We start from the raw sequence: 27,258 nt of genomic DNA on the forward strand, positions 1-27,258 counted from the left end.
CCTTCCTCCTTATGGAAGGGCTGGCTGACGCAAGTCTGTGTGAAATAAAAGCCAGTTAAACCTAATCATGTGTTCAAGAAGATAACTGGAACAGGGACAGTAGAAGCTGAAGAAATACACCCCCATGCCCCCTGTCCCCCCCACCCCCCAAAAAAAAAAAATAAAAATCAAGAGTTCGTTAGGAAGGTAATCTGTACTCATGAGAAGTCTAGTAAAACCAAACTGGACACATGTATCAGCATTTGCGGACTCAAGAGTTATGGTGTCATTTGCCATCCTGATGACTATGCATTAAAACTGGAACACCAGACTCACAAATTAAAGAAAGTTAGCGTTAAAAAAAAAACTATATTACATATAGGACAAATTAAATAAATGTTGTGCCAATATACTTTGGTGTCTGATGCAATAGTTTTAATGGAAGCCTAGGACATAGGCACCTAAGGATTTTGAAAGCAAAGATTTGCAGTATTCCTCCTGTGTACTTCTCGTACAGCGTCTGGTATGAAAGCACATTGGTCTATAACTGGTCTAGCCAAGGTGCTAGCACAGTACGAGTTACTATGCTTACTACAGTTAATTTTATTTCAGTAATATAAAAAACAGTGATAAATAGAAAGGATGTTTCCCAGCTTTTAAGTGCCTGTGAACATAAAAAAACCCACCACTCACAGCAGCTTCCTACAGAAGTTCAGCTGCAGCCCCATCCCAGATTCCTGCATGAGCTCCTAATGCTGCAATTTGCATTGGAAGGAGATGTATTCGGAAGCGTCTGTTGTGTTAATAGATGACAATATAATCAACACTGTTGTTCTCCTTTAGATAGTTCATATGCAACAGTAGCATACCCTGCTGCCTAAAAGAAAAGGCAGTAGAGCACAATTCTCAGATGAAAACCTCTTTTTTACTTTTCCATTATAAAAGTGTGTTATTTCTTGTATTACCTCACATAGAATATAGTAGATGGGATCCCTAAATTTTTATCACAGATCAAGTGCTAAGAATAGAAAAAGTATTATCTTAATGAAAGTATGTTGTTAGAGGACATCAAGTCCTTTACCTAGACATCATCAGTTAAAGCCATCTTGAGTCAGCTCAAAAGCCACAGCAGAAGGTAGTTTGGTGACCCATTTTTATAGTACAGATGCCAACATCAAAAGCTTCTTCAGCTCCACAAATAGCTAAACTGGGTCCCCCTGCCAGCACAGAGGGTAAAGTATTTACATAAACTGAGAAACTCTTAGGAGCATTCTTTCCAAACCAAAAATGAGACCCATTTGCATCACAGAGTGGAGTAAGTTTGCTTCACAGCACCAGCTCTACAGCTGCTCTATAGTATGTAAAAATCAGCCCTGAAGCCCCAAGCTCACCTTCTGTTCCCAGGGCATGAGGCAAAGGGAACCAGAGGATTTAGAGAAGCGCACTGACAAATGCAGTGTTTTACTCCTAATACACATACACAACCACATTGCAACTATAGCCGCAACCCATGTGTGCATAAAGTAAAACAAGACTACTTGTTCCAGGCTCTTACCCTTTGCTATTGTAATGGCATTTAGGAAGCTTTCAGGAAGACCAAGTACAGGGACCCATCTATGTAAGGGGCCGAGATATTGGGAAACGCACTATGTTACTAAAACTCTTATTTACACATTCAAGACTTTGGCCTGGCTCTGCAAGCATTTGTGCTCTTTGAAGTAGGTTCCTAAGAGCAAGCCCAAGCTTATCTTTCATGCATTCGCACTACTCAGACACAACATGGTCATGCTTGGATGTGAAAAGACTTACCTTCCTCCTTAAGGGACTCAGTTACCGAAGGGTGTTGGTGCCTGGTGTCATCCTTGGGAGCACAGCTTACCCTCCACCGCTATGGTTAGCATAACTATCTCCCAACACTCACAGTACACTCATAACCAGGTCTTTAAAAAGCTTGAGCTGGAATGGCACATTTTCTGGAACACTCTGGTTCAGACTGTTGTTATTTAGGAAGAAGAGCTGGTGGCCCGAGTCACACGCAGACTTCACAAACCCATTCCTCAGACCCCAGTTAACCTGCCTGCCCTTGTATCCAGACTCACCCTGAGGATATTGTTCCAGCTCCGACTTCTCATTGACCTCTGCCCAAAAGCACCACGTGGCAAAAGGAGATAACTCACACCTCGACCTGCAGCAGGTTGTGGGTGGGATGTGCAGCAAGAAGGTTGGAGACCAGATGGCACACCATACAGTGTGCTCATGTGCCACTGTGGCAACAGCATCAATGTTGTTATGCCAGGGTTTGCTTTGCATAGTATCTGGATGGGTGAGGATTTACTGCTTCTTTTTGAATCAGGAGTAGGGTTGAGACACTGCTGGTTTAGCAGCACCTGGAAGCGCAGGCACCACAAATACGTCTGGGAGCAGAAAAGCCTGAGGCTCAAAAGAGGACTCATACTTCCATCATTGCTGAGCTGCCCTGGGGAATTGCACACTGCAGCAGTCTACACACAAATCTTTGGGCAATTGGGTTTTAGTGGGATTATGAGAACATTTGACACTACATTAATGCCTTCAAATACAACAGCTTGACCCTTCCTTCTTTCTGACTTGTATCACTTGTATGACTTGACTAACATGTATCACAACCAAAGCAATTCATTAGCAAATAAAATAGTATCTAGAATAGCACTTTAGAAGCACAGTAGGGACTCCAGTTGACAGTAAATAATGTGGGGTTTTTGTTTTGATTTTTTTTTTTTTAAATACAAATGCACATGAAACCTTTCCATGGGGTAGAAGGAAAGCAGGTAAATCAGCCCAACTACAGAGCTAGTTGTCAAAACGCACCTACTTGTTTTTCCACAAGAAAACACACATAGTTGAGTAGACACAGCATGAATTTATCTATGAGACTCCAGGAGGTGTTTTGCAGTCCAGCCAGCCGCTGAATCAGAGATGCCTGAGCTGTGCAGGACACAACAACACTACCAGGTATTTCAGAGGAGAGTCTGTGGGTGCTGGCATTAGTCTTGAAGCTGAGAGCAGAAACTGCAGCCTGGCTGACTGCAGAAGTGGGTCATCTTCTCGCCTCTATTCTGGTCTTCCAGGTCCTCAGGTTGTCCTTGAGGTACCACTCACCACATTTTCCCTTCTCCCAGGGGTCTCACCTGTGCAGGCCATCAGTAGGCATTTCACACAGATCTCTACCCACCCAGGGCCACATCCCCTTTTTAGGGCCAACCCCTTTGTCTGGGGTTCCCCATAGCACTCTTCTTGCTCTTCTACCTCTGCCTCAGAAACTAGACCACCTCTGCTTTGCAGCCTGCTGTGCAGGACCATGGTTTCTGTTCTCAGGGCACTGGGGAGGATTCACGCAGATTTGTGCCTTTGTCTCTTTTTATGAGGCTGAGGGATGTTCTTCAAGCTTTTTTTTTTTTTAAGCCCTATGCCCCAGACAGCTTTTAGTTTGGTTTCCTCCCACCAGCTTTCTTAAGACAGATCTTACAAAGGCAAATTAGAGCTGCTTCTACTATTGTGGTTTTTACTGTATTTACATCAAAAGATAACTAGATCCCTGGTGAAATTCCCTGGCTAAGTATTTCCCTATGGCACCGCATTTTCTAGGCTCGTTTTGATGGTGTGAACCAAATATTGATTAAAGGGAAGAGACATCCGAAATAAAAACATACAGATATGTAAATATGTACACAAGCACCAATATACACTGTATATAAATCAGAAGTAGGTCTGATGTCAAGAAGGTGATGGCTGATAAGTAGTAGTGGTGTATAGGCTAGATCGTACAGGGGTTGTGCAAGGACACACAGGATTCCTACAGCTTGGACTCCATTATCTATTGACGTTAAGGATGCCCTATGAAAGTACCTAGACCAGAGCCTACTGTAAAAAATAAGCCTATGAATTAACTTACAACCTCTCCTGTGTTAACGAGAAAAGGTCACATCATTCATAGGCTTTGTCTAAAGGCAGTTTAGGTTGAAAAAAGGTTGGACTAAAACTGAACAGAAGTAGAAATATGACAAATATAAACATAACCCAGGATGAAACCAGCAAGGACAGATATCTGTAGGGACTGAAGACTACTGAAATCCTATCATCTCAGGTTGCTGCAATCCTCAGACATGGATTTATTCTGCCAGTAAATTTTAAAATGTTCACAAGTGTTTGTAGGATTAGGGCCTCTGATACACTAGACAAGGAGCTGGTCTAATTCCTAAGGCAACGCCACGGAGGATCACGGTGCCTTCAGGCTGGCGCATTGTGCTCAGCATACGATTCATTTAACAATAACCCAACTTAACATATAATTGTATTTGATCACAGTGAGCTAGCTAAGGTTGAAAAAGAATAATCATGTCTTCTGCTATCAATCATCAACTCCACAATTATTGGATTAACATTGTTCATTGCTCTGGTTTGACTCACTCTCTGGAAAGAGAGATACAGCCTGGAAAGGCCAGAATGCACAGGCAGCCCTCATTCTGCCATTTCCTATGTTTGGAGTGCTTGATGCAGGAACTTTTAATATTCAGTTTGCATAGTTCCTTGAGATACAGTAGGTATTTCTTAAAATTGCAATAGAAATGAAAAATACAGAACTAAGTGAGGCCATCTTGCTTGAAATTCTTTCAAAGCCTACAGCAGTCTGCTAATAATATTAACACTTACCGACTTCTGATTTAGTGTACACCGCATACTGTGATGACCAAAACTAGGCAAAGAAATGTTTGTTGAGGGTAGGGTATAGTTTGGTAGGGAATGCTCACTCTGCAATGCCTGGGCATGTGCCTCAGCACACAGCCAACCATCATGCTTAATAGGGATCTTTTCCTACACTTCACCTGCCTACTGCATCACTTCACAGCAAGTAAATGCACAGTCTCATATGAGAGGAGACAAATCATAAAATAATTATATGTAGTGAAAAGGCTTTAAAGAATCATTGCACAATCCAGTACTTAGAGAGGTCATCTCAACATAGGTATAAAAGCAGCTGAATTAACCATAAATCTGCCATTTCCTACATTTTTAATGCTTAACTTGGATGTTCTCTTAGCAGAGTCCAGATGTAGCACACCAGCATTTTGGTTCCTAAATAATAGAGGTGAGGTTACACACAATTCAGGAGGGCTACCTTTCTTGAACAAATGGAAGGGGTAGTTTGAGCATGTGTTTTGGGAAAGAAGACTGTTAAACTTCTCTTTAGAAAAGCCAAGTCAAGAAGCAATACTGAATTCATTTAGCATGACACTTACTGCATGGCTCAGCTAGGGATCCAGTCAAGGATCCAAAAGGCCTGTCTATAGTCCTATTTCAACAGCTTGATTCCCCCTGATATTCTAAATAGCTTTATCAAGAGGTTAATCACTCTCAATTTTCAGTAAAACACATGTAAGATTAGAGACTCTCTGACATATTCCAGGATCAGACCCAGTAGAACTGATACTACTCAGAAAAATAGAGAGCTTATTTTAATGTAGGCATAGACAAAGAGATGTGGGCAATTGCTGTGTTTACGTAAAGAGAATAAAAGGAAAAATTTCCTGGCAGTAGGAGCTACGATAGCTTAAGTAGCACATGGCATACTCAGAGGGACTAGCATGAACAGAGAAGAACAGAAACTGCTTGTAATGGATGCTTTGCATGCCTAGTCATACCTCTGGTACATGAGCATATATCTATACATATTAAAGACACAAACAGGACATGGTACGGGTGCCAAAAGCTGAGGGAGTTTGTTAAAAGTAGCTGTTGCAGACATTTCTGGCACATGGTATTTCTTGTTCTTGCTAAATCAAAATTCTCAAAGGAGAAGTGATGAAACCTGGATGGATACATATCAATAGCTAATTGGGGTATTCTCATGGACTCATTTATAGTGGAAACCTTAGAATTCAACATTTTTCTGTAACTAAGTCAGACCGTAGTACCTATTTCACAAAGCTTTGTTTATTTTTCATGAGATGCAGAATGAAAGAAAATTACACCATGGGAGTCTTCAGATTCTAAGCAAATGCACTTATTAGTGGAACAAAGATTTATAATTGTTTTTAAAAAAACCAAAAACACACCACCAGCATGCCTCTGAACTGCAGGACATCTACCAGATTTCTGTGAGGGAGGAGAGTTCCTATAGCCTCTTGCTGTGAGCCAGGTAATAACAGAGACCATTGCCAAACATTCAGCTCTGGGGTGTGCTGGCCCAGGTGAAAGGCAACCACACGTTCAGGCATGTTCAAGGTCTGAGGTTGGACTCGGAGGAAGAATTCAATGCCAAAACAGGCTGCTCTTAGCCTAATGCCTTATGCACATTACGGTCAGTTCTTACTAAGAAGCAGCCTGAGGGGCAAAACTGCATGAGCTGTGTGATGCTCAGGGCCAGGAAAGTGCAGACGTACAAAGACAGCAGTAGGAGGGCACAAGAACACCACCCATGTACAGCAGCCACCAGCAAGTTTTCTCCTACAGACTGCACCCTTCTACTCACTCCGCAGCGCAAGCTCAAACGTGTTAATGAGGGCGAGCACCCACTACCTCCAGGCTGCTGGTGGGGAGGCAGGCAGCCAGCTACGCTTCCTCAAGGGCTAGGGCTACCCTGAGACCCCTCACTGGGGCTGGGCAACGCTTTGCTCAGTGATCCAGGCTCTGCCCCCTCCTGCACAGAGCCAGGCCCAGCTGAGCCTCGAGCAGACATCAGGTAGCTGAATATGGGCATGGACTGGCAGAAAGCTACGTGAGCATGCTGTTCCGCTAGGAACCTGGCGCTGGCTGCAAGGAGGGATGGGCTCCCTGGAAGCTCGTTCCTTCACTCAGGTCTGCAGGGGCAATGCAGGGCTGCTGGGCACGGGGTGCCCAGTGGCAGGGCCCCTCCAAGGCTCAGCTGGGCAGCAGGGGTCTGGCACGGACTGCAAACCCAGATTTATTGCTCGTCAGCAGTTCTGACATTATCTAATACTTTCTTTGGAAATCCAGGTCTGCCTCTGCAGAAACAGTCTCTTGTTTGCTTCAGCAAAAGACAGCCTATTTTTTTTTTTAATCAATTTTTGTTTATTTACAAAGGAGATCCTGACCATCAACTTCTCTTCATAATGGAAAAAAACAAGACTTAGACTAACAGGACAACAGGCTTTAGACAAAAAGGGGTAATGGTATTCATTGACAACATAGATGGATTAAGCCACATTTTAAAGGGTAGCTGGTGTAACAAGAGACAGCGCAGAGCATGAGAGTTTTACCATTCTGACAGTGTAGATACTTGCAAAGAAAAAAAAAACCCTAAAATCAAAAGGTCTTTCCATACATTAGACAGAGTAAACATATTAGTGCTTCTAATTATAATTGCAAATAAAAACAAACATCCCTGGGGAAAGTCCATTACTGTCACTGTTTTTCTATCTGCACAGAAAAAGATCAATTTTGGGACTGAAGGGAGGGGGAATACAACTTTCCTTGGGCTGGACAGCACAGGATTCCGCTGGAAGCTGCTGCCTCCCACCAACCTGCCAAGCAGGGATGCTTCTGGCTGGCAATGCAGGGGGAGACCTCGGGGCATGGCTGGAAAACTGAAATCAGACCAGTTTCCCAATCTTCATTAAGATTTACTGCAATAGAAAATGGTAACGCACAGATCCTGCTCCTCACTATCCCCAGGACCTCTCACTATCAGCTGTAGTGGAAAAGAAGAGTTATCCCTTGCCTAATTCCTCCTTCAAGGGCAGGGGAAATCAAGGGCAAAACCCACATACTTATCAGTGAAGGTCTTTTTCTCATGACTTGTTTGGGAAATAAAGCATAAGGAAGGTGATCTAGGAGACAGAGGACGAACATGCAATCACCTTTGAAACAAGTGGAAAAGAATGTAAGGGAAAAAGAGTCAAGATAGCAGCAGGAAACAAATAATGTAACAGCAAGAGAAAGTTACAACAAATCCATGTTTAAACTGCAGCAACACAGAGTCTAGCACCAGCACATTGCTTCATATGCATGTCAGGGAACGTGCCTCTGCAGAGGTGACAGACTAGAGAACATGATGTGGGAGAGAGGGAGGTGGAAACAGAGATGCAGGGGGCTCCGGGGTCTGATGGAAGCTGCAAAGAGCAGCCTGGGATGCTTATGCATGTGCTGAACCAGTTCTGCTTTCAGATTGCATGGCCTGCCAGACTTGGCTGTTTGGGTGCACTGAAGTTTTAACTAGAACATGACTTGCCAGAGGCAGATTATAGTTTAATATTCTTCTTTTCTTCCTCCCCTCTTCTTGGATAAAACCTTTCCCCTTGACTTGGGGGGTGAGGGGAGAGAGAGGCCTCTCAACTGGAGCAACCACACTGTGGAGTTCAAGATTTTACATGGAACAGACTTATTAAAAAGTGTAGCTGTAACATCCATACTCGTTTTCCTCTATGGTAAAGTCTAAACAACAGCTTGATGTAGCTCAGGAGAGCAGAGAAAGGGCCATGCCTCAGAGCCATTTGGTGAACTTTTGCTTTGCTTTGTCATAACAGTACAGGGATAAGATGTGCCCTACGCACTAGATTTTTTTAGTCTACTAAAATCTGCCTTCTTTCTAACTGATTTTGCACATATACAAATAGCCTATTAAAATTTGAGGGGAATGTAATGCCATATTTTTTACAGTACAATGCCTTTCTGTATGCATTTTCTGGGCAAGAATGATAAACTGTTTAAAAACAAGGTAACCATGGTTGCCAGTTGAAGGCCCCTCTAACAGCCTTAGTCCAAATCACTTTAACTTCTCACCTCTGACCTCCCCGTAGTAAAGTAATGCAGGTTACGACCCTGTGCAAACTATACATAACAAGTGCTATTAAAAAAAAAAGTCATTGTTGCTATTTTGCTTCCTTGTCATTGTCCAGAATACAGGTATATATCTAAGGTTGTATAAGGCACAAGTCATAGTTACTTGAGAAATGAGATATGACCATGTAGCGGTAAATCATAATACCAGCGCAAAGACAAAAGCAGGTTTAGGGTTAGAGATGTTTACTCTCAGCTCCAATTGCCTGCCTGAGGGGAAGGGGAACCTGGGCAATTGGCACAGCACTTCAGGGCCATCATGACAAATAGACTAGGCAAGTTCTCCACTATTCCCTCCCCTCCAATGTGACCCACTCCAAACTGTTTCTCAGCTTTGGTCTATCACTTACATTGCTGTGGACAGGATGAATAAAACTAGGGAGTAAAGTGCTACCATTTCTTTGATAGAGGTACAAATGTCTATACACACTCTAGGATGGTAAGGAAAGAGTACTCAACTAAAATTTAAGGATAAATTTAGCATGCCTAGTTTTTAGAAAAGTCATAATATTATGCAGTTATATTATCCCTGAGGGAATACAGAAGTGGTATCATAATCTCAATTTAGAAACTGATTTTCAGTCTTAATTTTCAGAGGGCCTTTAAAGTCAGGTTTACAGTTCTACTCGTAGAAATCACAATTTTACTAAGCATACACTTGGAATATAGTAGGTAAGTTGTAAACCAAACCCATTCAAACACCTATGCAGGACTATGCCCCTGCACATCTACTTCCTGTAGCCTGGGAACTGCACCTTTTCTGAAGGACCTCCTGAAACTCCTGCCCATTCTGCCTTTGAAGATGAGGACAAAGCCAGAAAAACACAAAAGGGAGGAAAGCTAATTTGAAAGCGCAGCTCCCTCCTTTCTGGGACCTGCCCAGCCATGTGCCTTTTGTAAATGGCTCTGCTCAAGCACCATGATTTCCCTCAAGCTGCCACCTTCGCAGGGTGTGCAGTGCTTTGTCCTCCCAGCTAGGCAGCAGCCTTTCCAAACACAACCCTATTATTTCACGTGGTAGGTGGAATAGCTCATCTCATTTTCCAACAGGGATGAAAATTAAAGACTGCTGCTTATGTGCCACACTTATTAGACCTTACATAACTGACAAAGACCGCCCTGGCTCTGGCTGAAAAGAAGCCGGGAGAAATCATCTGGATAGCAGGAATTATCTACTATAAATAAATCTCATGCATGCACACAAAGAGCAGTTCTCATCCAGACTAAACACTTTTCTCCAGGCGAGATGTCTGCTTTGTGCTCCGTGAACAGGAAAAATCACGTCCTGCACTCTAGATAAAAATGCTCTGTGGTAAAGGAGATGGGATAATCACTTACTCCAACTGTCAGAGCAAGAGCTTCGAAAATTACCCAATAGCTAAGTTCTACTGTATTTCTAGCAGGTCCAAAGCCCATACACTTAGATACAGAACAGCATTTTGTAAAGCACCTTTTACACTGTCTGTGCTTAATTTTAAATGGCTCATTCACTCCAAATTACCTCACCACCGTTCTGGAAATTGTTGCGCATGGGTTTTTGCAGTCATCACTTCCCTCCTTCACAGTACACGAGGACCCCACCCCGGCAGCCGTCCACACGTGTCTTCCACGGCAGCCAGACAAGCGAGCGCTCCTCCCCGGCAGTAGTGGTGCTCCTGAGCGGTGCAAGCTGTACGTGGTCTTAAACTCCTCTCGGTTTAACTACTGTGATTTTACTGAAGCAGCACTGTTTTGACGCAGCATTCACAAGAAGGAAATCCAACCATCGATACAAATTCGTACTCAACTGCACCGTAACAACTCAGCGGCACCAGGCGTCAGCATCTTACTCCTGCTGCAAGGGCTACCTACAGACTCAGCTTCTGATGATAGCACAACATTTAATAATTCTCCCATCAGAGAGAAAACTCTGCTTTTCTGAGTGCGGTTCAGAGGTAACAGTGTTATTCCCAATTCCCCAGCCCAATTCACTTCCCCGGCGCTAGCTCTCTTTGTGACCTTGGTCATGTCACTTCGGCTATATCCGAAGAGCAGAACGACAGTGTAGGTCATTGCCTGCTTACTCAAACTCCCCTGCGTAACTGTAGTAGCGACGGCAGCTGGCGCAGACTGCCACACGCAGCTGGTACAGCCTTTAACACACCATCTACCCAGGGCCCGCAGAGGGTCTGCGCACTGCTTGCCAGCCCAAGCTATTCTTACCCTTGCGAGCGTGGTACAATTAACACCATAGCCCATCACATCTTTATTCTGCAGCATAGCCAGTTTTCAGCCTCATCTATAAAATAGCTGTACTTACTACCCCAGAGGGGTACCATGGGTTTATATTTGTTCAGGGCAGTGCAGGTCTCAGATAACATGGCAGCTGGGGCCATGGGACTACCAACAAAGGACAGACGCTCTTTAGGAACGTTCTACTTCATAGATGCAGAGACCCACTGTATAAAGAGCAGATATAAATAGTCTGGCAATGGTGATGGCTATGTTGCTGCTATTTAAACTAGGTGTTATTTAAGAAAATAGTCTTCGCTGGAATCCATGAGACTGCACCAAACGTATATCTTTTCACAGTCTGTCAGCCTTTCTATCTCTCTGGCACAATTTTTGCAGCTCAAAGAATGGATCATCTTGGAGACAAGTGTTTTAAATAGGAGTCCAAAGGAGAACTCACTGTATGGGGAAGAGGATTTTCAATACACAGATGTGACAACAGCCACAAGCATCCCCCCCATCTCCTCTGGGCACTTCTAAATAAGACCCAGAAGCAAGGAGCTGAAAACTGACTAACTTCTTGTGACCGCATCATCCCAGGAAAAATGGGGAGTTTCTCTGGAGAAAAGATTATATATGAACAGCTTTCAGAAGTTGGTCACAAAGGCAACAGCAGAGTTATGGGAACCATAAGGCCAGGCCTGTGCTGAGCCACACTGGATTCAAGACCAGGTCTTCTGGTAAGCCAGGGGTTCTCTGTAGAGATGCCTTCAGGTAGCAAATCTCCAAGACAGGCAAAGGTAGGCAAAGGGACAACTTGCCAAAGTCAGGCACACTTCCATTATGCATTAGCTTGCTGAGACATAATACTGAATTTTGCCATAGCTGTTACTGCTTTAGCTTTACTAGCAACAAAATATGCATTACACTATTATCCAGACCATAAGAGTGTTTATCACTAATTTTATCTCTGAATTTCCTAAAGAAAAAGAATGTACCAAACCCTGAAAACAACACCCACAACCACCCAAGGAGGAAGGGGAAATAAGAGACACATATTAGTCTAGAAGGATATCATCAACAAATGACTCGGCACCTATTGTGAAATCCATTCAGAAGCTTGACCGAGTGCATGCCAGGGCTCAGGTCAGTGCTCAGAACTCTTTGGCTTCTGTTCCTGTGTCCTCTCCTCCTCTGGAGGAGGATTGCATTCCTGACTATCAATGTCTGATGTAGCCTCATTTCTAGACCAAAGAGACATTTGGTTTCATTTCATGTTTATTAGAGCCGTACCCAAAATTAACTATTTGAAGCTGTTGGTTTCCCTTCTGCTAATAAAGCAGCAGCAAAAGTAGTGCTTAATGCTACTTCTTTAAACTAAATTACACTTGATGTGAAGTAAGGCCAGTTGCCATCACAATAACTTGTTTGATCAAGGTCATGCTAATTATTATTACACTTATTATCAGCTTTAGTTCTTTCATTTCTACCAGTGGAGTGATGCCCTAACCTCTCCAAACACTCTGTGATTCACAGCCATATTTTCCCATCACCTTCCTTAAAACATAATTTTACTGTCATCTTCAACATATCAGTCAGCTCAGGAATCAGAAGAGAGACAAGTTATTCTACATGGAAGTAGTAAAAATGAAACACTGGCTGAAGTTGAACTGCAAGGATATGAATTAAAGTCAGAGATGCTACTACTCGCAGGGCAAATTTCATGGGCATTCCCTTCATTGTAAATCAGATGAACTGGTAGCCTCCAAAGAGAGTTGATGCTAAAATGATTAAAGTATTTATCATATCACAATTCCATTTTCCAACACAAGTGCCCTAGGCTTCTGATGTAGGCTTTCCATTCTGAGGAATGGAAAAAGATCAATGGAAAGTCCTCAGATTAGAAGGAGAAGAGCTTATCAGGAGAAACAAAAGCAGAACAAAAGAGAGGCAGCTGCAGGAGTACATTGTCTCTTTTCTGCTTTGCTTTCTGTTTGCTGGAAAATTCCTCCCTTTTAGTACCCTCCAACATGAAAGGAAGCTTTTGCTGGTCTCTAGCACCTTTTACCCTGCTGCTGTTCCCACAGCCCATTCAGTTATCCCCTGGGCAGCAGACACCAGTCAGGTAGAAGTGGAAGATTTATCTCTGAGAGGCTTCATCTATCACATCCCCTGAAATATTGCCTTTTGATAAAGCAGCAAGGAGAAAGCTTCTTCTCCCTCTCAAAAGAAACATTTCCATTTGGGATTTGGTTTTCTCTCTACCACATCCTTGGAAAATTTTGTTCTTTTGTGACCATTATGGTATTTTGTAAGACAAGCAGCCTAGATGGATTCCTCTACTGAGTTCTTGTTTGTTAATCAATACAGTTGCATGGACCAGATTCACTGCAATGCACTGGCTGTTTCACATTGTCTAAAAGGTGTAAAACAGATGGAAGCACATGAATGAGTTACATTGGACATCAAGAAATACTCTAAGTCAGCTGTATGGCCACTTTGTATTAAGGGACAAGCAAAATTCAGCTTGGAGTAGAGATATGCAAAGGAAAGGATTGCGGGAAAAAGAAAGTGGCTCAATAGCAGAATCAAAAGCGGGGGAAGTCTTCATTGTTGGCTGAGATGGTTCGTTCAGTCTGAAACCAAAAGTTGCATTTAATTTGCATATTTTTCAAAAGTTTTTGCCAATTTCAATTAAAAAAAAGTTTTCACACAAAAGTGTTTCATTTTTAAAAATCCTTCTAAGTGAAACATTTTTGCTTTTTAAACAGTTCTTCTATCCCAGCCTAAAAAGCTTCATTGTTGAGCTAGACTCATATGAATAAATATTTTTAACAATTCCGAAATGCATAGCCTGAATTCACTAGAAAGTGTAGTTTGTTCAACAAGGAAGAAAGACATTAGAAATGTCCTGGGATAAGTCTGAAATACAACCAACATCATTGCCACAGAAGAACTACTGAGCTAGTAGGGATGCAATAAACTACTAAGTGAAACTTACTCAAAATTTTTAATTAGACTGACTAATAACAGCCTTTCTTTGTGCCCAGTGCTATTCAAGACATACCATCATAGTACAGTAAGAGAAATTTTCATGTTGTCTTAAAAATTTAAGGCAGGACCTATACAAATATCTCCGAGCACTACTGGCAGCAACAACAGCTATTCATTTTGTAATATTCCACAAGAAGAAGGTCCAAGTAACCAGAAGCAGATGACAAGATGAAGACAGAACTGGCTGGCAACAGCAAGCATCAGGAAATTTGCAACCACAGCATCTAAGATAGCAGTCTTATTTCCTAACACTTAAAATAGGATGTAATGGTAGCGTTTATGGAGTTACAATGCAGCAGCTCATTGCAAATATTTAACCCTTTCATAACAATGTCCACATAAAAGGTGTCAACCATGGACTTGATTTTTTAAAAAGGACTAGATCACAGACCATGCCGTCTGTTTGCATTTTTCAAAAGACCTGTCTCCTGAAAGAAAAGCACTGGGGCCAACAAAGCCAGAAAGTAAACATCTTCCCACCTTCCCAGGGCTGCTTCAGAAGTACTGCTGCAGTGAAGCTTCTGCTGCAACCTAAGCAGGATTTTCTGCCGATTTAAACCCTACTCACAGCTTTCTATTCAAGCCGCTCATATGGTACGAGTGAAGTGCTGTTTTATTACCTCATGGCTGTAGTGGACTAAAAGAGATGGAAAAGAACCGTGAGAATGGCTGAGCTGCACACAGCGCCCTTGCTTGGGCACTTGGCACGATCCTGGCTGCAGCGTGCCACAGCCTGCAGGGTACTGCCTGGCCCAAAATGACTCGCGTGTCAAAGGGGAATCTGTCACCCTGCTGACGTCCCCATCCTGAAGCAGGCATTCGCAGCCACCTCATGCAGGAGTGGCCCAGAAAGCAGAGGAAAACCTCCCTCTTGCTCCAAATTCAAGAAAATATATACCTTAGGTCAGCAGACAGTGCCACTCAACCAGCACCATGATACCTCTGGGTGGTTTAGTAAGCTGGCCACTACTGGTATAGTCCATATGGGCAGAACTGACACAGACCTCCACTACCCATATTTACACACATAGCGAGATTGGTCATATATTTGATCAGTGTATGAAGAACAATACAGGATTTAACTGAGGGCAATATTCATGAGTGCACACAACTCAACTGGTTCAGCAGCTAAACCAAGACCCACTGCTATTACAGGGCAAATTAGAGGGACATCAGCTGCACCGGACTCCAGTGACACAGCACTCACCCAGACACCAGAGCAGAGATCAGCATCAGAATCTACCAGTAAGGAGAGAGGATTTATAAGCAATTGAATTAAACACAAACAGTCTGTGTAATGTATCAGATAATTCCTTGGCTGTTATTTGATATAATGTTACTGTATTTTCTAATGCTAATGTTATTTTATTCATCTGCATTTTCAAAGCAATATGTTCCTATTTAACAAATTGTCAGATAGTTTCCCGTCCTACTGTGTGAAGAAATTACAGTAGAGACTTTTATTTTATCAGGTTGGCAGTACCAGAGGACATAATACGATGCTCCTGGCACCATAAAATATTCAACATTGTGAATAAAATTCGTGATAAAAGAGCAGCAGAAAGTAGCATTTTATTAAATCAGTGTTCTTAAAAAAAGCATGCTTTCAAATGATTTAATTCAAAAATTAAACTGCATTTGAATCATTTGATTACTGTTTAATAATAATGCATAATTTATATCTAAGTGACTGCTTTAAAAAAAAAATCAGATTCTGCTCTGCCAATTAAAAAAAAAAGGATTAGGAATTAGAAATTTTCCCTTCCAACCAGGCAATTCTAATACTGTATCTTCATTCTGGAGAGCTCCTTTCTTGAGTTGCATCTTAAAAAGTCAGAACTTTTGCAGCTGTAAAAGGAAGTCATAGTTGGGTGCCATGACCAACCTGCTGCCCTGTGGAACTTGGCTGTACACACTCACCACTGGGTAACAGGCTCCTGCCTCTGCACTCAGCAGCAGTGGCTCTGCCACCATGAAGGGCAGCAAGCGAGCCCTGGCTGGGAGGAACATGAGAACAAGCCAACACTTTCAGCATTTCACAGCAGCGGGTGTTTGATGAGACACTCTGCACCCAAGACCACACAGCATTTTGTGGCTGCTGGTGAGAATGGATGCTTTCCAAGGACAAGTGTCTTTCACCTAGGCTAAAAAGAGCCTTCCTCACCTTAGTCTCAGTAATGTAAGATTTTTACATTTAGGACAGCTGCCCATCTTCCACCTGCAGGGCAAGTTAGATGTCCCAAGCAGAGAACTGCGTTGATACCTGTGCATCACGTATCAAGAAACTTCTAAAGGGAAATCGCTCTAATTTCCAGCAAGGAGCAAGTCGGCCCTGGGTAACCAGAAGGAACCAGCAAGATAAAAGGATGCTTTAAAAACTGCATTCTATTTACCTTCCTCTCATTTTTTATGTTCATCTGATGGTGACAAATGTGATTTTAACCTATATTGAAATTAGTTCTTTCTTTTTTGTCACAGGACAGATAAAAACAGGTGGTAGAAAAGAGAAAGATGTGGAGCTTAAAAAACTAGGCAAAGATGTTCAACACTTGGGATCTGTTTCCCCAGAGGCAAGGAACTGTCAGACTTGCTTCACAAGAGCCACCACAAGATTTCCGTTACAACTCTTCAAAGAACAATTTGTATTCATACGTGATATTTAAAACCAATCCAAAGCAAAGTGCTGTGTGAAGAGTTTCTCTCATAAAATTTCATATAAAGATTTTTAATATTACCATCTTAAAACAGGAAATAAACCCTGGGTTTGTTCTTTTACCTCTACCTACAGTGCATCTCTTTTCTTCCATTTAAAAAAAAAAAATGGCAGAAAAAGGAAGAGAAAAACACGATTAAGACACCAATCTTAGAGGTGCGGAGGGAAGAAGAAACTTGGGTTTTGAATGGTCCAGCTGGCTTCTAATGAAAAAAGTATTTAAAAAACCTAAAAATATTTTTGTTAGGGGGATGACAACACACACCCCATTTAATCCTAGAAAACAAAAGCTGTCCCACTGTTATCTGGACTAAATTAGCCTGTTTCCTTTCTGACAAATATCAGTGTCTTAACCACTTGCAAGCTTGAACCACAGTTCACCTTTTAGAAGTAACCTGCTACAGAACATAATTTCATAATTCCCACCAAAGGGAACAACAACTCCAAGTCACATAATGCAGAAACAGCTATGCCTCCAGGCACTTGGTAATAAGTATTGTTAAATATTAGCCAGCCAGTGTTACATAAAACTTCACATATTGCCCCCCCTTCACTGAACTAAACCATATATAATTCTATAACTGAAAGTACAACTTACTTCTCTTTCAGATTAACTGAAAGAGCTGATCTATAATCAGACCAGCTGTCTCACAATTAAATCTGTCCAAAATAGTGTATAAATCTGTGGGGAAAAGCTGTCCCACAAAGTAAAAACACATGCAAAGAGCATTACTCAGCACACTGTCAAATAACAACAAGAAATGCTTGGGAAGGGTTTTAGTTTAATCCACTTCTTGTAAATACGCAGGCAATGAAAACATAGTAAACTCCAAGTATGAAATTTAAAGCAAGCCTTTGACTGAAGGAGCTTCTGGCCACTGAGGACATTTGAATGCTAAGGTCATCCACTCTGTTGAGCTTTTAATGCTGGCTGGTCTGCATGTGTTTTACAGTCACATCTTTGGAAAACTTCAGAAACACTAAATGGGAATATAGATTATGCATTACAGATCCTTCCCCCCCCCCCATGGAAAACAGCTTCTTGCCTTCAGTAGAGGCGGGCTGATTTATGCCAGTCAGGATTCAGGTTCTTCATATTTCTCTACCCCAGAAGACAGTTGTATACTTAGAGAAGCTTTGTGCCATGTTATAAGTTCCTTAATTTATGGAAGTTTCCACTGTATTTTCTTTATACTCTCCATCTGATAACATTTTTATGAAGAAAACATATTTTTGCATGGCTCCATATGATTTTCAATTCTGCCTCTCAAATACCAGATAATCTCATAAAGGCATACTGTGCATACAGGTGTTCCCCTCCTCTCCCTTAATTTTTAATGGTCAAAATTTGCAATTTTCAAAGAAACCAATTAAAATTATTCATCAAAAAAACCCAGCAGTGACCTTTCAGGATGACTCAACTGCTTGAATTTATTTAGTTAGCTCAAGTCAGTGAGGGGAAACTATTTTTGAAGATGGAAGTCATAGAGTTACAAAATGGAAAGGGGATACCATACCAAAACAGCCCACGTTGCTCAGCACTTTTAGAACCAGGAGGAAGAGTGGCCAAGGTATGACATTTGAATTACAAAGAAAGCTAAGGGATCACTGAGAAGGCAATAAGCAAGGACAGGCAGAGACACATGGGAGCCACAGTGGGAATGAGGTAGAGGCAAGGGGATAAGCCAGTATTTTGATACTTCCTCAGGCAAGCTGAAATCAGGAAGCTTTCCTCAGATATGTATGCACACTACCCCTCTCAATAGGCTCTCTGGGCAGTAATGAGACTGTTCCTTTCCAGCTGCTACTTGAGTTGCAGCACCTAGCTGAGAAGGATGTTCACGCTGACTCCTACTCTGCTTCAGGCACTGCAAAGTTGAGTCCCTCTTGGGTCTGAATCCTTGTTTTTCCTTCAAGGGCCAAAATGCACTGTGGGGAAAACTCCAGATTTGGGGAGTTCTTCGGTTCTGCCTTTCTTCTCCTTGCCCTTTATTTCCTTCCTTCCTCCCTCTCTTTCCTTTTCCATTTTTTAAAATGTGATTGTCCACTTGCATAGTTTCACAGTTAAGTGTAGCTAATCAAGTGTGTGATAAGGATGGACTTGATGAAGGGGTTTCTTGAAGGTCAGCTAAAAATGGTCCGTGTAAAAGAATACTGTACCCATTTGAATCCCTATAAAGTTAATCCAAGCAATCAGAGGTAATTTCAAAGAGCCAGACCTTGGCCAAAATATGACATCATGTTGTGCCACTGATTTAGTGCTGGCTTCAGGCAAAGCTGCCACCTACTGAACAATCAAAAACAGTTCTGGTATTTTCACCATGTCTCCTTAATCACTCTCCCCTTTAGTCTTCAAGGGGATGCCCAGAAGAGAAAAGGACTGAAAACAATCCCAAAGGTTACTATATATCCAACCTACATACAGTCACTTGCATCCTTACTTTTAATATGCAATAGCTTCCTTTTTCTAGGCTCTTTTTGAACCAGTGTGTTATCAAAAAATCACTAGTGAAATCTTTCATCTGTGGTGGACTTGTGATTTTAAGATAAAATGATATAATCTTGCAAAAAAAAGTTACAGCACCCCCTCTTCATGTCCCCCTTACATAAAAAGGAAGCCCTAATATGTTTACATAGTTCCCCAAAGATATCTAGCTGAAAGTAGCTTAATGAGAAAGGCATGGCAGACACCAAAGGAAGGGTCACATTCAAGATAATGATTGGGACTGACAGTGTCATCACACCCTCAGTAAAAGAGAAAGGATGTTCATTCTTCAGTACTGGGAAGCTAAAAAACCTCACATGATGTCTATTCTTATGTTTTAGACAAGCAGTGAATCATAGTTCTCACAATGCAAATGCTCCGCAATAATTTACACATACATGGCAATAAGTAAATGACAGCATATGACTAAACATGACAAAATATCATGAAACAGAAAAAAGAGCCTGCTGCCGAGAAGCCAAAAAGAAAAAATCCAGATTTGTTTAGAAGAGCAACATGCTGCTTTGATATTATGCTTCTATTCCAATCTGTTATATTTAGTTCTATCAAGGAGAATGTGCAGCTAAGAACATTTCATATAGAACATGTTGAAAAAAAATCCATGGCACAATGGCCAAAGCATCAAAAGTTTTCTGAATTATTAAAAAAATGCATCACTTAAATTCTTCTAGAGCAGTGTGCAACAGATCCAGTTCAAAGTCTTAGTGAAGATGACTGCTCAGCTCATTCATCATTACTTTATATTCTCATTCAAAATTAAAGGAAAAGTTAGCAGAGGGTAGAAGATTTTGCTTAGTTGCTATGCACAACTATGGCCAAATCAAGTATCTTAAAGCTTGGTATACGGTTCACAAACTTCCTTTGACCCTTAGTTTATTTGATTATAATTTTTAGAAAAAAAATATTTTGATACTTAACATATATTCAGGTCCAGAGCTTGGGTCTAGGCCTATACCAATGAGATGCAAACAAATTTTATTTTGCATTGCATGGATACAAATGTTGTCAGTAAGCATTAAATTATCCTCTTAATTAAGCAACTCTTGTAATTGCAGTATGGATGTCAATTCTTCGTGCTCATTAATATTCTACTCTTTAAATAAGCATCACTGTAAGGAAAGTGGTATTCAATGGGGCATCAGGGCCACAAAAATGATCTGAGGGCTGGAGCACCTCTCCCACAAGGACAGGCTGAGAGAGGTGGGGTTGTTCAGCCTGGAGAAGAGAATGCTCCAGGGAGACCTTATTGCGGCCTTCCAGTACTTAAAGGGGGCCTACAGGAAGGATGGGGACAATCTTTTTAGCAAGGCCTGTTGTGACAGGACAAGGAGTAATGGTTTTAAACTAAAGAAGAATAGATTTAGACTGGATGTAAGGAAGAAACTTTTTGCAGTGGCGGTGGTGTAGCACTGGAACAGGTTGCCCAGGGAGGTAGTGGAGGCCTCATCCCCAGAAACATTCCAGATCAGGTTGGACGGGGCTCTGAGCAACCTGATCTAATTAAAGCTGTCCCTGCTCACTGCAGGGGAGTTTGGCTAGATGATCTCTAAAGGTCCCTTCCAACCCAAAGCATTCTATGATTCTATGATCTCTCAGCAATTTATATCAAAGTGCTCATAACCTTTTTAGCCATATATACTTAGCCTTCTAGTCGATACAATGGAAAATAGGAGGTCCAGAAAGCCCATGTAATACCCATTCCAGTACTCCACCGGACTACAAAATCCTAAGTAACCACTTACAAAAAAGTAAGACCTCAGGTACAAAAGACCAGAAGTTGCAAACAACAGCACATCACAGGAAGGTAAGAGACACCATGAGTATCTCCCAGATATGCCTCACTCCCACACTCACACACTTCTGTGCAAGTTGCCCATGTGCCAGGAAGCAGCCTACTGTCCATGTCGCAGAAGCTGGCAGAAGTACCCCACAGCCTTTGACAACCTGAAAATTCCTCCTTTGAGCAAGACTTGAGACCAAAATGAAACTGAAAGTTTGTAAGAATTAGAATTATTTCATTAATACAGGGGCTGAATTTCAAAGTTAGATCCAAACCTGAACCCTCCACTCTACCCCCACTGAGAAGGCTTGGATTTGATGTTTGAGCTCAGGGCCAAGTCCAATTAGAAAATACATTCACTGTCCCACAAAATACCTATCACTCTGAGCTTGTACTTTTGTGGCATCTGACAAGGGGAAAAAAGAAAGGAAATACAGATATAAAGGGAAAACATTTTCAATTTAGGAGATTCAAGCATAAAAGTATTTCATTCTGAGTAAAAGTTTGAAGACATTTTCTTTTCCAGTGATGTGCATAACAAAGTTGTGCTGAAGTCTCTCAAAGTCATTCAATCCCTGACACATATTTGGTTTTGATAAAAGCAGCAGAAAAAAAAAAACCATCAGAAAGTCAGAAGTCCAGTGCTCCAGATATAGATGTCCAAGACATGTCACAGCTAGCACATGGGGAGCTCTCTTACACTGCTCTACAAAATTCAACATTAGGCAAAGTGAGAAATGGCAACTGGTGCTGCACATGAATGACTGCCCAGTCCTGGCAGATAGTCCTAAGTAAGCTGGCTGCTCTTGTCTCTCAGGCTCAGTTGCCAAACTCAGAACCAGGTCCAAATCTTAAACACCCCAATCCTTCCCCACCTGGATTGAAGGGCGCTTTTTCCATTTGAGTCTCAGCAACTCATGAAGAAAAAAAAAAAATTCACCCACAGACATGTGCCCAAGAGCTGGCACACATCCATCAAGATGTAGAAGCTGATCTCCATATACTTTTACTCATTTATCCAATGAACAAAGAACAGTCTTAACTAAAAGTTGTGCTGATATCTGCAGGGATGCAGTCAAAGTCCCTCATTTCAAAGAAGCCAGGGAGGGAGCACTCAACTGTGCTCCATCCATTCATGGGTCACTAGTCTGTCCTGGCAATGGTAAGGAGGGGATGGCTGGCTGACTGATTAGCTTTAAGTTAGGATCTATGTACAATACAGGCAGAAGAAAATGAAGTAAATATTAAGTTACTTCAATTAAAGAGTGACTTTTATTATTAATTATTAAAAATTATTCTTTCTCTAGCTTCTAACAGGTCTCTGAAGCCTCTCTTCTTCCAATGTGCAGCATCCCAGGTGACAAGGTGGGAGTACAGGTAACAGCAAAGTGCCAACATACTAGGCTGAAAAGAAGAAAAACAAGGCTCCTTTGATCCCAGGTCACTTATACCTTCTAAGCCTGACCCAATGTGCCAGATGCTGCTGGTTAGGATAAAGATCAAGCCACACCACTGCACAGGATGCGACTTACACAGGGGAGACAGCTCCACAAGTGTACTGGGCACAGGCCCACCTGCAAAGGAGCACAAGGTGACAGCCAACTGCATGGGTCTCCTTCCATGCCTTTCCAAAGCATCAGGGTTTTACAGTTCAGCTGAAACCACTCATTTCAATTAAGTGCAGTTTTCTTTTATGGTCTCCTAGCAAGATTCTGTAGCACTGGTATAGAAACAGTGACTGAGAGCTTGAAGCAATCTCCACAAAAATCATCTGTGGAAAATCCCCCATGACATTAGAGTCCATGAACTGCTCTGGGCTCAGTCCTTATCAAAGACATCCCCATAGTGCTATACAAACAACACACAACTGCACGGAAAAGTAGCCTAGTTACTAACAGAAAGCAGTACCGGTAGCAGCAGCGTAAAGAAATATTATTGGTATTAACATAACATAGCACAGCATAAAAGCAAGCTCAGTTTCATACCAAACTATTGATGCTGTTTTGGATAACATCTCTGACAGTAACTCTCAATTTCACAAGCCAATAGCGGATGACCACTTTCAGCATAATGCTGACTTACTTCCTCACAGACTAGCATCTGGCCACAACAGGAAAAATCCTGGCATGTTCAGACATGTAATCAGCTTTGGTAACACAACACATTTTTGACCTGTCCTAGTGAATACTGCCCAGTCAGACTAGCTTAATCAGCTTTACAGGCTCGAAGAGAAACCCTCCAAAACATTCATTACCCCTTCTTTGCACTCTGCAGTGCAGTATGTTTCATCTTCCTTTGAGCCAAGATGTCAATCACCACATTGATAGTTAATACCAACTCTGTCTAGGAGCTTCCTATCCTTCAATTAAGGGCATACCTGTAATGCCAAACACACACCCAGCTGTCAATGTGTCTGGAGAAAAAGGTTTTTGTATTAGCCGTTCAGTTGGCATCTGCCCAAACTTCAAGCAACATTCAACAATACCATTTTCCTGTTATGAAGCACTCCTTATCTGTAGATCCCAAAGTGCACAAAAGGGAGACCCTTCCTTCCCATTTCATAAACTATCCCAGATATGGTTACTGAGGCATGGGCCAGGGGAATAACTGAGATTATACCTCAGATACCACTCCTCCAACAACTAGGCATTGTTGTCCTCTTCACCTCTCATTTACTGAAAGTAGGCTCAGAAACAAATTTATTGGTACAGACTCTGCCACAGAAAAAAAAAAAGTGGCACTTTCCTTTTGGCTCTGTATTTTGCCTAAATATGGCTCTTTCTTACCTCTGATCTACAGATGCTCAGTAAAGGCAAGCTAACAGAGGAACGGCCTCCACAGTAGTCCTTATCTATCAAGATAATACATGGGAAGACTTGCAAACTGTAGAAGAAACTGTGCTAAGAAGGCAGGGCTTGGTCCACAGTGTAGGGGAAAAGTTGTCTGAATTTTAGTTACAGCTTCAGCATCTGCTTTACAGGGCAGGAAGAGAAATTTGTTTAGTGCTAAAAACCCTCAAGGAGACAAAATCTGTACCACTGGCTTCTGTAACATTGGCTTTTGTTTTACCTTTTAGCTCAATTGCTTTAATGCTCCTTATTTAAATATATTAAACTAGGAAAAAAAAGATAGAAAGGGTCAGGTTTTAAATAAAATTGAACATACAAAGCACACAGTAGCCTCTGAAATCCCTCCTGCTGGAACTGTAATTTCTTTTTGTAGGAGAGGAAGACTGCATGCATGTGTTTCTGCAGCAGCTATGCCAGTTCTCCTAGCTTACAGGACTCAGCACAGCATGTAAAAGTGAATACTGAAAAAAAGCCAAAAAATGCCTTGGTCTGTCAGTACCCTGGTTTCTGTTGGCCAGCAAAACAACACAGAGGTGATACTAGAAGGCAGTGGGCTTGGCCTGGCACTGCACTCCCATACTGTCCCGCAGCTTGTCAGGATGCTAAATATGGATAACATGCTCATTGCATCACTCCAGGCTTGTAAGCAGTTTGTCAGCAACAGGACATCCCAGCACAGTGCACCTTGGAAGGACAGTTCCTTCGGGAGTCTAGTTGTGTAGGTCTGTCTACCCAAACACAGCCTTACATTATTGCTGCTTCTAGCACCGAAGCGCTGAAGCAGTCATTTACTATATGTGTCACGCATGCAGATTTATAGTTGTGTTTCCCCCATAAGTGATAGGGGAAAAAATAAAAAGCTTAGACTTTTCTTGGGAACAAGTAAAGGTCATTTGTCTCATCAAATTTCATCCCTTAGTAGTACGCCTGTTCCCTCAAGGAAATTTCTAATTGTTCCTCAATCATTTCAGTCTTTTGTTTCAGCAATGTTACTGAATAGTTATGTGATAGCTTTTATGAGCTTCTTCAGGAAAGAGTCCCTTGTTTGCTCTGAACAAATTCAAAGAGTAACCCAAACAAGAGGAGACTCTTAACATGCACCATTTGCCATTGAAATACATGACAAACGCATAAGACGCGGACTGTGAAGACAACATATGTACAATGACATACTACTATAGCATGTGATGTATCTCTCACAGCACAGGGAAAGGTACAGGTGATACGTTAGCTAACAAAATTCATAATTTCCAGAGAAAAGTCTCTGGATATAAAAATGTCATTTTTGTTTATTGGGCCTCTTGCTCCATAAGTTGATCTTCTCCCTTACATATCAGCATCTGCATTCATCTGCTCTACAGTCTAACCTCTTGCAAGGCTTTCTGCAACCAAAGACAAAAGACAAAAGATGCGGTAGCTCAGCTCAAGAGTAAACAAGCCAATGCACCCCACACAATCTCCTCTTTCTTTCTAGAGAGGGAGAGTTTGAAGTCATCACATATCTTTGCCAGTGAAGAGCCAAAGCCTCGTCTCGGTAAAGAGGCCAGTATTTGCAACGAAGAGGCAAGCACTCACCTGATTCCACAAATAGCCACTCACTCAGGTACTCCACTTCAATGCAACACCATGGGTTTGGTTAAACAGCAAAGTGACTCAAGTGTTTAGGTGACCCATGTAGACACTTATTCACAAGACATCCCTTGATCACCTACAAGATGTAGCCTAATGTCTATAAGACATCATGGAAAGTTTTATCTGGTATTTCACAGGCACTGTATTACAGAAACCTTTCTTTACCATTAAATTCAAAACTGCAAGAGAAAGAAAATACCTTTTTTTTACCACAGTAAGGCTCCTGTAGCTGCCTATCAGAAAAGATTCAGTGGAAAGAAAGGTGCATAGCCTACAAAATAGTTGATTAATTTTACCCAGCATTCATCTTTAGCTATAGGACAGCCTAAGGGCTAAGAACATAATCAAGACCTCACTGTGGTAGATTCTGGATAATTGTATGTTGTGGTGGTTCTGTCTCTCCAGCAGCGGGGACGGGTTGCCATTTTGAACACCTCATCTTTACACATACGCACATATTTCACTGCCATGGCTAGCAGAGCTAAGAATAGAATGACCATGTATAAGATAAGGCTGCTGAACTTCATGCATTTCTCTGGCAAGACGAAGGCAGCAGGCTGGGCAGAGCTGCCTCATGACTCCCTTCTGCAGTTACAGAACTGCATGCTTGCCCTTTGGGAAAGCTCACCAGGCTGAACAGATACAACCAGAAGAGGAGCTGGGTGGGAAGAGATTAAGCAGTCCACCCAAAGCCAGCACCAGGGCTGTGAACACAATCCATGTTTGCCTCCAGCCTACTCCCCAGTGCCCACATTGATGCTTCAAGAAGTTTTATACTTTCAATTGAATGATTTGACATTTATGCTAAACATATCCTTGCCTTACCTATAGGCATTTGCTAATGCATGAAAACAAGTTTTCCTCTTTGGAAAAGACTGACTGGCTTTGTTTCAATTCAGCATCCTCTTGTCCTCAGCTCCTTTGCTGCAAGAACCTGCTGTATCTGTACATAGACAATGCATACATCAGAAGTACTTTAAATGTCAGTGCTCATCTTTCGTAAGGACTTTCAGGCAAGTCTATGATTAAAACTAGATATTCAAGCAGAAGATGAATATATTATGTCTTCAGGCTCCTTAAGTCATGATCCATATTTATAATGCAAGATTAAGGCTTCTGTTGAATAATTACATCTTTTGCCTGCCCATTCTTCCTCCCCACCCCCATACGTATACACACACGCGCGCAAATGCACATATAGCATTTAAAGTGAGCAATTATTTACCCCAAAGACAGAATAACTTCTTTGACTATATGCATACTAGAGAGAGTTTAATTCTGTAATTATCATGCAAGACCTGCAGTAGCAAACCTAGTTCAGATTGAGACACCTTCCCCTTACTAAGCATGAATGAAGGTGAGAACAGCATGTTCCAGAGGGGCTAGAGCACTCTGCAATTAAAACCAAGCCCTAAGGAAAGGACTGTAGTAGCCACACTCATTCCTGCTCCAGGTAAATACTTTCCTTCCAAGCAGAAGTCTCTGATTTTAAGTTCCCAACATCCTACTTGGCCAGTGCTTCAGAGTGGAAGGTGCTTCTCTATGAATGAATGAAAGCCACTTTAAAATATTTGGCAGCCACTGAATTCAGAAATCACATGGAAAAAGATACAACAGGGTCTCAAATACTACTTTTCAACTAATGCTGATCTCCCCTTTCTTATTTTAAGTGATCTTTCTCAGCAATAAGCAGTGCTAT

This window comes from Pelecanus crispus, chromosome 1 (assembly GCF_030463565.1).
Source record: "Pelecanus crispus isolate bPelCri1 chromosome 1, bPelCri1.pri, whole genome shotgun sequence".
In the NCBI taxonomy this organism is placed as follows: domain Eukaryota; kingdom Metazoa; phylum Chordata; class Aves; order Pelecaniformes; family Pelecanidae; genus Pelecanus; species Pelecanus crispus.